This window comes from Apostichopus japonicus, chromosome 5, assembly GCF_037975245.1.
Source record: "Apostichopus japonicus isolate 1M-3 chromosome 5, ASM3797524v1, whole genome shotgun sequence".
Lineage (NCBI taxonomy): Eukaryota > Metazoa > Echinodermata > Holothuroidea > Aspidochirotida > Stichopodidae > Apostichopus > Apostichopus japonicus.
The window spans coordinates 19338359-19352874 of record NC_092565.1 but is presented as its reverse complement, the minus strand read 5'-3'; the positions used below and the strand labels follow the sequence as shown (position 1 = coordinate 19352874).

Genomic DNA, 14516 nt, shown 5'->3' with positions numbered 1-14516 from the left:
CTTTCGCGCCGTGGTGATTTAACGTTAGTATTTAGACTGTCAAAACATGATAGGATACAGATAGCGCCTAAATCAGGAAATTTTGAAACCAGAAATGGCTTTCTACTTCCTTTTGTGTAAAGCTTGTACTTTTTTAAATTAGAATTGACCTGTGAAAATATGAAAGCTTAAGTTAAAATTTATTTATTTCCTTATTTTAATGGTTCTTCTGATATAGACGACTACATAAGATTTATACACACAAAAAAACCCCAAAAATATGTTTAATAAAAAAACATGTAATATGTTATTGAGAAACAAGAAAAAGTTGATCAGTTTTAACCGCTAATTATTATGGATTTGAAGTTCATCAAAATGATTAGTATATATTAATTAAGACTTACTAATGATAATTAAAAATGCAAGCTAATTTGTTTATAAATTTGAGAATAACATTTTAAATTTAGCTAAATAAATAAACAACACAACTTACATACATAAAGACATCACCAGACAAACTGACGAGGCTGTTATTTCGCTATAAAAATATGGAATGGTCTTGACCCTTGAACTTTCTATGAATATTCATAACACTAGTTTCTTCAATATACTTGACTTCATTGACTGTGCAGGAGTATACGTAGGAATGAAAAGGAAACTAACATGGCCAAACTGACCCCGATTCTCAGCCCCCGAGTCGCATTCGTATGCAAGGATCATGGTCACGTGATTATGACGTAGTGATAAATCTCCTTATAGTTGAAAAATCTGATTCATAACGGATCATGCATGCAAATATTGCTGTATGTGACGTTACTGTTCCGAATATCCATAGTTTTTGAACTTTTCATTAATGTTTTGGCGACATGTTATTAAAATCCACGTTGAACCGCAAGGCCCATTTTCATCTGTCCTCTAAATCCATCTACTGTTTTAACGAATAGATTAGACAATAGATATCTGCATTAATGTATCAAGAAATAGGAAAAATGGATTAGCCCGATGAGATCAGTCTTCAATTACATATAGTATACATACCAGTAACATGACTTGCTCCCCTAAGTTATTATACGTTGAGCTAGAAAGCCGCCCCTCTCCCCTCCCTCCTAACTACCACCCCGACCCCATCAGCAGTTGATTCCCCGCATATCGTATTCGTAATCTTTAATATTATTTTCATATTTTCAGCTAAAAAATGAAAGAAAAAGACACTTGACTAACTGTAATTATCTTTTGGAACAAAAAAGACCTTGGAAGTTCATAGGTCAAAGTCAATGTGGGTACGTGGGAGAGGCGCATTTAGGCGAATGCTAATCTGCGGAAGTAGGCTTCATTCCTGAGAATGTAATGTCGAACCTGCTTTACTGTACTATATTGGTGTGAAGACCAAACTTTTTAATGACCTACCGAGTTTGTACTTATGACAGGTCAAATTACTTTCATGAGGGAAAAAAATATTGCATGAGCATATATTAACCAAATCTTAGAGAGGTGTAATATGGTTCCATGTACTTTTCTGTGTTTAGTAGTGACCTTTGAAATTGCAGAATACTTAGAATGTTTTCCGTTCAACGTGGTATAGCGGTTATGAAATGAACCGAATACATATGATATTTCTATTTGATCTTCCATTACATGCGTATTTTGGAAATAAAATGGAAAAAGGTGAAAAAAATGTGTGAAATTCGATTCACTAAAAGTTCAGTGCAGCTTTGAAATAAATTCAAAAAATGCGCACTAGATTAATAGTTGACTATCTACAACCTTGTAATAAGTGATCATATATTTATTTACTTTTTGGGTTATCTCACCCACAAAATTAAAATTCGTAAGCTATGAAAATAATGGATTGAAAAACTGTAAAGTCATCAAGTCACGTGATATTGTCTTAGCATTAGACACTTTTATCTATTGTGACGTCAGAGGAATCGACCTGTTCAGTAGATTCTATAAGACTGATATTTCTTTCGTTGCATACACCGCAACCAACATTTTGCCTAACAATTTGTGTAAACCCTTTTGCCCGACACATCTCCCTCACACGGTTTGTCCAGCTACAACAGTTTGCGCAATAATTGCGCAATAATGACATACCACGAGCAGTTTCTCTTACAAAATAAATCACTGGACAAAATAATGTAGCAGCTGTTGGGGTAGAAATCGTAAAAAAATCCCCTCTATTTTTCTCTCTTTTTGCTTTCTCTTTGGTGGCAAACGCTGCCAATATATGAACCTGTATACATAGTTATTAGTATTCTGTCCGTTGGAATTTACTGCTGCAGTGAGGTATATTATCATGTGTGTTTTTTTATTATGACGTACACAAACCTCAGAGACCCGGACATTATGAATGCATCACAATGATGACAAGAGGTGTCCCATAATCAAAATGAAGTAATGGGAGAATCGATAGACACATGAAGCAACCCCAACTTCGTCTGAGCATCGAATTTTATATGACATGGAAGGCTCGCGCCCACAGTAGGAACCCCTACCTAACCAATGAGGGATGTGTGGCGTTCCCCATGTGCTACTAACATTTGATATATGTGTAGAAGTAAGAGGGCCTGACGTTTCGAATCCTAGCAGGATCTTCTTCAGAGGATGACTTGTACACATTCTCTTACATGCACAGGCTCTTTGGTGGATAAAGCAGTTTGCTACCAGTTTTGTTTTATTTTAACATCTTATATAATCCTTTGTCAGTTCCAAGTGATTAGCGTTCCGTAGACAACAGAACGGTCATTTACCGTAAATAATTGAGAATAATGTTTTGGGATGATAACGTTGTTGAAATTTACTTTCTCCCACATAAAATGCTGGATCTACATGGATTATGGCAACTATTCGAATATCTACTTTAAAGATTCTTACAGATTTCGTACGGCGGTCATGCACTCCTATCATATCCTACGCGCTTGTTTACGTGCAAAAAAAGTCAAAGAGACTTTGTGTTGTTGCTAAGGAACAACGAATTCTGTCGTCTGCTTGTCGTGTCTATGATGTACATTGTGTACTGATAAGCTGCGTGCACTCCAGCATGAAATTTCAGTAAACATTGGAAAAATGTACCACATAGCTAGATTCCTGCATTGTTCGCGTATCTTTTCAAGAAATGTGGTAGCTATGAGATCAGGACATTAGTTTTGGTAGGATACACATTCAAAGAGTACCGTACTATAAGAGTTATGTGCTACAAGATAGCACGTCACATGAACCTCCAGGTTTTTGGGAGGTTTTTTTGGCGCGTCTCCTAAAAGACAAAGTCGGTTCTGATTTATATATACGCCGATGCATCTTAGGTCCCACCCCTCCATTCCCCTCCCCTCCCTCGGCGACAATCCCCTCCCCGATTCATTCTACATATTACATCAACAACTGACAGACTATGAGTTGTTGACCACATCCTGCTTATTTATTTCTTCTTTAAAAAAAAATCCATGAATTTAAAGGTAATTTTAAACTGATTAATTTAGTAAGTAAATAAAGGGGGAGGAAAAGTTTGTTTTAAATGAAAACAGTCGAACAAAAGTAGAGAGGAAACGTTCCCATATATTTCCTGATATTGTCAAAATGATAAAAGATGACAAAGTCATAGATATTCAAACGGCAACTCTAAGGGTATTTACCCAGATTATTTGCGTTCGCCAAAACATCTTATAAAATCTTTTAACCTCAAGGAAATAAAATAAGATCAATTGAACTACATAGAACTCTATGGAAACAATGTCACATATTTATGATATATTTTTTGATATTTGTGAACGGCGATTATGAAGACATGTTTCTTCTATATAACGATGTATTACTTATACTCCGGTAGAAAGGTGATTTGACACTGGACGGGAATGGTGGCGCTGGGGAAGGGGATGGGGGGGCGGGGGGGGGGGGTGGAGAGCTACGGTATAAAATACATTCGAGGCAAGGCAATCATCAGGAAACTACTCTTGTAAAGCATCTTAAAATGCGCTTGTGCTTGTGTTAAAAAAAAAGCTTGGCAGATATGGTACCAGAACAGGAAGAGGTACCAGCGGTAGGGGAAGGGTAGGGTAGAGGAGGGGTGGGGTGGGTTAGGGTAGCGGAGGGGTGGGGTGGGAGAGGAGAAAGGAGGCTCTAATTAAGGCGCACGAAAAGGACAAGAAACATACAAACCTCTTCCACCACCCCCACCCGAACTCTTTCCCTGTACCCGAGAGAGTGATTGGTTGCTTTCCAACATCTTGCTCATTTTTTTAGCTTCTATATAAATCGTTCTAGATATTTTAAGTTTTTTCCTTGGTATGCTGTGGTATATTTCAGAGCAATTTAAAGTGTCTTTTTTCCCCCAAACTTTTTCGAATGCATGCATGGAAACGCTCAGATGCCGCAAAGCAAGTTTCATCAGTTTTCTGCAAAAGTATAAACTTAGTAGTAAATGTGTTAACAATTTGTAAACAAATTTAATCAACATTCCCTATACCTTCATAATATGCAAGTTTAACTGACTGTTAAACTGCAAAAATGTTTTAAAAAATTATTTCTATATTGATTACATCTTATTGCTTCAACCAAGCTGTGCTAATTGAACATTACACATCAGCGTGATCAATTATTGCAGAAAAAAAATGATTAAAAAATTAAACAATTTTCTATACGACACCGAATGTCTGCATCTTGTCAATTAATAAATAACTCGCTTAAAATTGTTTGTTTTTTAAAGAAAAGTGAATTTGAAAAAACTAAACAAAATCAATCAATTTTCTGCAAAATTTCAAATTGCTATATAACCTCTGCAACGGATTAATTGACCCATTTGAAATGCAAAGTATACGTGAAAAGTCATTATATTGTCATTTACTTGAAAATCGCTACAATGTCAAGATTAAGTAATATTCTGAGTTCGTTCGTTTTATTTCCTCCAGTTTCCATGGTTTTTATTTCGATAACACTATATAACGTTTCCATACACTTAACAGTTCAAATGGTGTCACACCAGAAAATGAAAAATTTATCATGATACTTTTCTCAGACTGTATAGAATAAGTTGAAGACAACACCAGATAAACTCTCCAGTGCAATACATTTGAGTTTTCTACAAAAACAATTTCTTGTAATTAGTTTCCGATTACAGTTACAATATCCCTCAAATTGGGCGTCGTTCATTTAAAGAAATAATCAACAAAACAATTTGATACGAAAACCAAATGTGCAAAATTTGCCAAGCAATTTAAATTCTATTTGTTTCAATTAAATAATATTACACCTATATGATATTGAGATTGGTAGCAATGAACGCCAAAGATGTCGTGGGCCTTTCGAATTGGACTCTTTCCCACGGTATGAAAAGGAAATATCACGTGACCCCAAGTATCGCTAGGACATCCTTCTTCTGGTCGAATCTTGACCAGACATATGTTTTCGCCATTTCTGATGTTATTTACCAGACTGTCTTAGTGGATTAGCCGCAGGTGTAGGTTGGACAGGTGCTCCATGGAACGCCATTTATTTCTCTTCTCCGGACGGGGTACCTTCCTCTTTGCCGAAGTAAATGGTTTTAATTGATTTACAAGACGCGAATAGAATTGACCCCTATCCATCTTATTCCTCCTCCTCTTTCCGAAAACCTTAACCCCGTAAACTACCGACTGAAACATCTCATATAGCCTCCTTTGTTTTATATCTATATATATAATATATTTAATATTTCGTTTTCTATTTTTCTCGAACGACCCAGTTTATTGCCTATTTAGCACAAGGGACAAAAAGAACATAGAAACTATACTGGGACTTCCGATTGGCATATGGTATGCCCTGTTTGAAGAAACAAGTAACGTTTGAAAGTGCTTCTAGAATAAAGTATACTAGCACGATGTTCTATAGAGTATAAAGTTTTATCATTTTTTGGTACGTCTTGGTTCGGTCAATTGCATGCACAATCGCATTACAATTATAATGCACGTACATTAAGTACAAAGACGGTCCTCTTCTAAAGGTGAAATCTTGATTTCCAAAAATCTAAGGTTATTTCAAACCACCCTAGCACCACCCCCATGATCTTTAGAACATTACTCTCTCTGTATCCAAACAGTAAAATTTGCAAGTTAAGGAATTCTGGGGATGTAATTGAAATATGGAAAAAACAAAATGTTTGGTTCAACGTTATCACATTATGATCTCTGCTTGACCTGTTGGAAAATGTGTTTTACTTTCAGTATCGGGAAAGTTGTTTTTTAGTTCCTCGTTTTTTAAAGTCTCAAATTACAAAGCAATATTGATGTATAGCATATACAGACATACAGCATGACGGATATTAGCTGGCATTTCAATTTCATTGTTAATGTATCAATATAGATATTAATTGTTAATAAATAAATCCAAACAATCACCGTGACATAGGCTTAATTACCTCGGTAATAAAGCCCTATAAATAAATATCCTATAACATCCCCCCCCCCCTTGCCTATCCCTCTTCTTTATCAACCTCCCTCTGTTGAATACATGTTCTGTGATCTCTCTTACTGACCTCAAAGGGATCGGAGGGGGGACTAGGAAGGGACAAATAGGGTTCAACCAGGTGGAGGGGCGTCATAAAACATCGAGGGGAAGTGGGACATGTGACTTCTTTGATTTGAGGGGCGCAGTCCACGAAGTTATCTCAAAGGCTCCGACAAAATGACTCCTTTATAAATTCCGTAAAACTAGTTCGAAGTATAAGAAAGTTCTTCATTTTTCAACTAAAGGGCACTTCATATCTAACAAAAGGACACCTTTCAATGACAAAAATGGAGAAGGGCACTCTTTTAATTACAAAAAGGGCATGTATGAAATGCGACATTTGAAGGTTTCTGGTCAAGCGTTGAAATATATTTATCATGGTTAGGCTACTATACGTTGCTATATAAATAACTGGGCTTGACGAACACATGACACATTTGAACAATCATGATAGGGATTGAAACAATATTTCAGTGTGAACAATCTAATTAAGAGGCTTTATTCTGTATATATTGCTTTACGCTTGTTTAATTGCCTATATAGCCTTATATAAACTAATATACGTTATAAACTACAGTCAGTTAGTCATGTCGTCTTTATATATATAGATAATATATATAATTATATATATGTATGTATATATAAATATGTATATGTATATATATATATATATGAACTCATTACGATTTTCATTTATATATATATATATATATATTTATATATATGTATGTATATATAAATATGTATATGTATATATATATATATATATATATTTATATTTATATATATATATTTATATATACATACATATATATATATATATATATATATATATACACATATACATATACATATTTATATATACATACATATATATATATATATACATACATATATATATATATATATATATATATATATATATGAATCGCAAACAATTTTGATCCGATTGTGGTTAATATGTATTATGTTTTCAACATCGATTGAATGCCTTATTATCTCCAGTTCTCCCGTCGTTTTGTTAAACCGTTTGTATACTTGATCGTAACAACAACCAGTTAAAAAAAAAAAAATATGTAAAAAAAAGAAATCTTGTTGTTTGGGTATAGCCTCATCAAAAAAGTTGTGCAAACGCAATCCTTTCGGTCCAAACATCTTTAATTGGGCGTTTTTCACAACCTCGCAGACACGATGATTTTGTAAAGGGTCTTATGAAAGGCAAATGTAGACACCTTTGTACAAATATTAACGACCTCTGTACGCGAGCCGTCTGCTATGATGACGTCAGACGTATAGGTTGTTCTACGGAACACTTGTGTAGTCCTGTTATAACAAGAATCAACCTATTTAAAGGTGTCACGTCGTCTCGTTTATAATCATGGCTTATGACTATAGCATTCTGTTCTACAAGCATGGTGGGCGTGTCCAAACATAATAGAACGTATTTTACCGCATAACTAATGTAAAATATGTTCAAACATACAAAATGTCTTATACCGCCGCATAACTCAATGCAAATCAATATTCAAACATTATACCGCATCACTCATGTAAAATACGTTCAAAAATTTTACCGCATAACTCATGTAAATACATGTTCAAACATATATTTAACCGTAGCTCTATACCGTCAAATGCAATTGTTATGTTCAACTGAAGACCATATGAATGTAGTACTAACACAAAAGAGCAATTTTGGTAGCCTAGATAAACTACAGGGCGTTTGCTCATACATGCAGTGGACTGTTAGCGAAGCACTATGCTTCAGTACAGTGTATGTGTTTACATATAGAGCATGTTTAAGGTACAGACTTAATAAAGTATCCTTACAGTACCATGGTCAGTCGACTGTTAGCGAAACACTATGCTTCAGTAGAGTGTATGTGTTTACATATAGAGCATGTTTAACGTACAGTCTTAATAAAATATCCATACAGTGCGCTTGTTCAAACCAAGTGTAATTTATAAAAAAAAAAATGATGTTTTAATACAACTGAAGTGAGGTAATCGTGCTCAAGTATATAGGCTATATTTATTCAATTCATACAATTTATTCAAGTATACCTTAGACTGTTTACTTCCTTAGTGTAGTATCACTTAGGTACAGTAAACGCGTTTAAACTATATATAGGCTAGGTTCGCTAGATTTCTGAGGTATAAGTGAAGTATATGCATATATACCATATTACTGTGTAATATTTCTTCAAGAGTATAGGCGTTTTAAAACATGTTTAGAGCAAAAGTGTAAATTAGTAGAATAACTGTCATACCTTCATTAAAACAATAGAACATCTCTCATTCTGACGTAGGCATCACGTACTACGTACGGCACAGACATATCATGTCATATATTGTATAGCCGATTTGTGACCTTAAACTTTACGTACACAAATATGTGACACACGTTGGTGAATATTTTCATAAACCTAGAACTGATACTTTCATTTTCCCAGAAAAATGACATCATAAATTAGGATTATTTCTTGCAAGTTTTTCATACAATTATTCATATGACAATGTTTGTCTCATTTCTCTTAACATTTGGGGGGGGGGGGTGATGTTAAGGGTGGGGATGATGCTATGTAACACGTAAATTTCGTTGTTGAGTTGGTTTTGCCTTATGTATTTGAAATGTGTATTTTGTTTTTTCGAGTCTGAAATGAGTTAACCGTTCATTGAATGACTACATGCACGCATATATTGTTTTCTAACAGCTTTCACTTCTCAACTTGATATTTTTCTTAAGTACGTCAAAATTGTTAAAAGAAATAAAAATATATATATATAGCCTATATCGTAGCATTTTACCTTATCGCTTGACAGTGCAGACGTTTGATCTAATCCGGTAAATCTAAATATTTCTTCATAAAATTTGAAACGTTCAGCTCACATTGCGCATATATAGGAAATAGCTACACATTAACAGAATCAGCGAGAAACACCAATGTTAGATAAAGCCATTTGAAGAAAAAAAAATCAAGAATATAGCTGGAAACGTGCGAAACAGTCCGAGAGAAAATATGGCATTTGGGGTTTGTTTTTGTTATATCTACCGGTTGGTACATACATTATAATTAGGATTATGTTTGCTTGTGGCTTAGAGTATGTTTCAGGCTAGGTTTAATAACTCATTGAGAGTCCGTTTTATATGTAAACCAACTGTCGACACTTATAGCGATGCCCTGTAATATAATTACCTAGATCTAAAATAACATGCATAAATTTTTTTCTGCGCGAAAAGTGGATATTGTAAAAATAACCAATTTAAAATTGGATATTTAAAATTGTAAGGGCTTAGTACTATTTCAGTTGTGCACATTTCTGAATGAAAGTATGGTTATGTTACTAAAAACAGGCGCATAGCCATCTTGGCATACATGATCGCCACCCCCTCTCACCCCCACCCTCCTGCAGACTATAGTGTCTCCTCCCCTCTAACTTTCCATATAAAGTTGTTGCTTCCAAGAATTTCATTCGCAATGATCTGGCAGGTATATAGTACAATGCTGTCCACACATACGAGTACCAAGTTATAAAACCACACTACATTATAATCTATGATTCGTTGCCAAATATAACAGACTTTATAGCTTGCCGAATGGTGAAACACCATTTGAATTTGTTTCACCGTAGGTTAAAACGGTATTGCGTCGTAGCAGCAACAACTTCTCAAGTTGCAGGAAACAAATATTGTGATCCCTCTCCACCCCCCCCCTCTCTCTCTCCTCTCCCCTCCCCCACCCGACTCTTATTCCGAATTCCTGCCATGGGCTACTGGCCTGTTAATGTATATAGCGAATGTCACACACGGTCTGCTAATTTAACTTTCATCCTGTTAGGTAGCCTACGCTTATGACATGAATTCTACCGAAGACCGCTTTAACCCCGCCAAGACGATAATCCTAATTCTGCTGTAATTTTGTGGTCATACAAATATACCGTATCATTCTCCCAAGTTTGAAGGAGTGACACCATGGGGCTCGGTGTCGCCAAGACCTTGATTCTGAACGCTTGAAATCACACCTAACACAATGGTGACGGCGTGTGTTAACTTGTCATGCCATTGTGTCGAAGTTAGAGTACACAATTGTTCGTCAGTTTGTCACTCTACACATTACCGGATGTTTTGAGAAGTATTTTCTATGACTATTTTCGACTGTTAGAGTTCTCGCTTTTCTGGTAGTAAACACGTGCATGACATAGAAGAAATTTTTTGACAGCAATTGGAAGAAAAATATTTTTAAAAAATGGAGAATATTCAGCAGAGCAATTGACTTATCAAAAAAAAAAAAAAAAACTATGTCATATACCTATATGTATATATAGATAAATATATATATAGATAAATATATACATAGGCCTATAAGTATATATAGGCCTATATATATATAGGCTATATACTAGCATCTTGAGCAAATTGCATATTGTCTACTCTTATCCACGGTTTGATTTTATGTTGTTCTCACATTAGTGCTAACCATAGGTACGATATGTGTTTATATAACCTGTTTACATATAAAACATTTAAAGGCCCTATTGGTGTCATTCACGCTTTTGAAAGCTCGAAGATACTTAATTGGATTGGCTATTTGGAGGGCTACAGGTTCTCGAATTTGACGCACTCTATTCTTACATGGAGTTCTAGGCTTTATCTGAATTTCATATATATATATATATATATATATATATATATATATATATATATATATATATATATATATATATATATATATATATATATTATATCCAACACGGAAACTAATTCGTCTGATTTATTGATATGTATGCTTAGATCACATGTCACTTTTTGTAGCATTACACTCTCATTTTCGTTCTAATGTCAACAAAGGTTTTGCAACAATTATTATAGTAGACATATCTTACGTCATCAAAAAAAAATCAGTACATATAGTAACATATTTCAATATTTGGTATAAAGACTTGGTTTCGTCGTTAACACGTTCATTTCCTGAATCACACCAGGATTTCTTTGAAATCAACCAAAGGGGAAATATTTCTCATCGAAAACAAATTTGAAATTAACAAAACATAAACGAAAATAGAATCAATTGGTTTCTTTCTTTCTTTGATGTTTTGCATTGCTTTACGTCATTTCGACGAAGAACACCAGAATAAAATCGTAGAATAACAGAAATTATTTCTTCATTGTAATGTCATTGTCATGATTTGTAACATTAATGTGAAACCACGAGACTATATACTAAGAAGTGTGCAGCTATAGTGTGTGCAGTGGTTTCCTGTCTCGCCCAGACATAATCAAGAGATGTTCGTTGCATTAAGTATAAATGCAGATGCGATATCCAAAATTCGGTTTCGTTTCAATAACACCTATCAACACTGTAAATATAAATCGACAACAGTGTCTCGCCCAGATGAAATTGCAAAATCATCTTAAAAGAGTTGGTTGCGTTCTATAATCAAATTATATCCCCACCTTCCCCCCCCCCACTCCCCACGTCCCTTTCCATAACCTTCTTTATTTTTTAATGTTCAGTTGTCGTTCAAACATTTTGAACAAATATCACATCATATTTGTCCGAAAGATCTAATGGGGAAACTATATTACGGTTTTAAAGAGAGCTAAGGCTACCAACGAGAAAGGAATCAGCCAAAAATAAAAGGCCAAAATCTAAGCCCGATAATATGCGATATAAGTTTTCGTTTAAAATAGAAAACATCAACCGAGTTTGCTTTAAGCATGCATTTGTAAGTGGTCAATCTACCGTTTATTGTTTACCCCTCCATCTCCCCCCCCCCCCCCTCCATTTCCTTTGACAAAATAGGAACTTCAATTTGATTATTGTTGCGAGTGTCTATGCAGAGAGACTTTTGTGTGTGAAAATCCCTTTGTATTTACTGTATCAATACCATTGACTCCTGTTTGTAACATATGGCAATAACAAGCCAACCACTTCACTTCAATGAATCGGTACGGTCTCTTTTCTCAAACAAAGACATGAAAAGAAAGCAAACATTTATCGACTAATACACATGCCAATTTACAACTAAACGTTAAACGACTCAATCTGTGTCATACCCATTATGTTTTTGTGGACTAACTAAACAATTTTGTTACCCCGTAAAACAAAGACCATATCAACCCTCTCGGTTTAGTTGAAACTTTTTTTTTCGAGCTTGTCTTTCCTATAATGCTTGACAAATGTATACCTTCGTTTACAATCTTTTGTAAAAAAGCTTTGGCATGAGAGTGTTTTAGAGCGAAGATACTAATGTTTATTTAACAGGGAAAGCGATTCGCCATTGCTAATATAGTACTGTTAACTAATGAGGATATATATATATATATATATAGTTACAGGTTGTAACAAGGAAATCATAAGAGCCCAATAGCCAGTTCACTCAAGTAAACAAGCCTATGAAAAGAGCGACTCAAAGTCATTAAGAGTCGTGTTAATGGTTTCGCCTGATACACTAATGAGTGTATTGATAACAGGACACGATGTGGCGCCTAGTACAAACTGATATATAATGATATACTGTTATAGTCCATAGCGTTTCATTGCAAGGCATGATGTGTATTCATCTTCTTCCCTACTGCAAATATGAAACATTGTCTGGGCGACGAAATATTGGATATGGAATTAAATATTTATTAAAAAAAACAAACAAACACACAAACGGTTATTAATATTCACTTTGTAGAAAAAAGTCTATAGAGACAGTCAGTGTTCTTATATTTGAGTAAAACTCGTAAGGTTTTGTTAAAATTGTTGAGCAAATGCAAAAATCCGCTTTATCATATTCAGTATATAGTAGGCAAAAGAAAAATATGGGAATGAAATTCGGGTGGAGATGGGGTAGGAATATTTGTTTAAATGGGTATTTTGTTAAGCGTATCGGCCTATAATTAAGTTAAATAAAATAAAAACCGTTTCATTGCTCCTATAATAGTGTTGCTCCTGTAAGTACGTCGTCTTCTTAACAGACGTCTATATGTTATATCATTAGATCGTTAACAAACTTCATAACACACACCATACTGCTTTAAGCAATTGTGATTGCATATCGATATCAATATATCAAAATAATCCTTGTACGGTTCGATTTTATTTCCTATCTGGCAGATGTTTTTAATTTCCCTATTAGACAGCTTATAGACAGGAATTTAATATAATTTCCTTGTTTGGCTTTAGTTTTAAGTTGTGATATATTGATATATGTATATACGATTATAATGTGCGTATATTGTATTGCCCCTCTCCTATTTCCAAAGATAAATTGGCAAAGCAAATTTAGTTCTTCATTTATAAAACAAAAAGGTTTCAAATTAAATTCACATGTTGTACTTCCTTTTTCGAAAGGGGATCTAATTCTGTCTAAGTTTTTTTTTATTCGAAAGATGATCACAAAATATTTTCGCGGATATAAAGATGTGATTTAGTAACATTTTCTAATCTTTGCAATTTTTGCCGTTGACTTATTGTTTGATAACAAGAACGCCAAAAGGGAAACATCAAACAAAATCTTGTCGCATATTAATGATTTTTGATGTTTATTTCATTATTATTTCTACCCTATTTCATTTTCGTTCGTTATTTTTATTTTCAGTGAAGAAAAATGTTTGTGTTATGTTTGCTCATAATTGTCATCGTATGTCAAAGTACAAAATTCACTACTCATAGCACTTAAGCTATAAACAGACCACTTAAGAATAAAACCAAATTAATAAACATAGATGTTGTGATAATTAATTGTAATGTCGATTCAATATGCAACGTCATTGATATAGATCCAAATTATATAATATACAGGGGTGGATCAGCTATGCCCCGACGCTCCACTACCATTCATCCGTTCCACCCCACCCTCATCCCACCAATACATTTATCTCCTGAATTTATCTCCTGATATATTTATCAATCCCAATACATCAATACATCATCAATACATCATCAATACATCATTTATCAATCCCAACACATTTATCTCCTGAACTCGTTTTTAGCATGCTGTTAACTTTGAAACAATTCATCGCTTCCTTAAGTTTGCGTTATTTGTTCAGACAATTTTCCAAAGAAGAA

At 34.3% G+C, this 14516-nt stretch overlaps 1 protein-coding gene across 1 annotated transcript in view; it reads left to right on the top strand.

Annotated features, from left to right (window-relative positions):
* The window catches only part of LOC139967950 (hematopoietically-expressed homeobox protein HHEX homolog), a 41065-nt gene that overhangs the window by 15655 nt on the left and 10894 nt on the right, over window positions 1-14516 (top strand). The gene's annotated exons all lie outside the window — the stretch shown is intronic.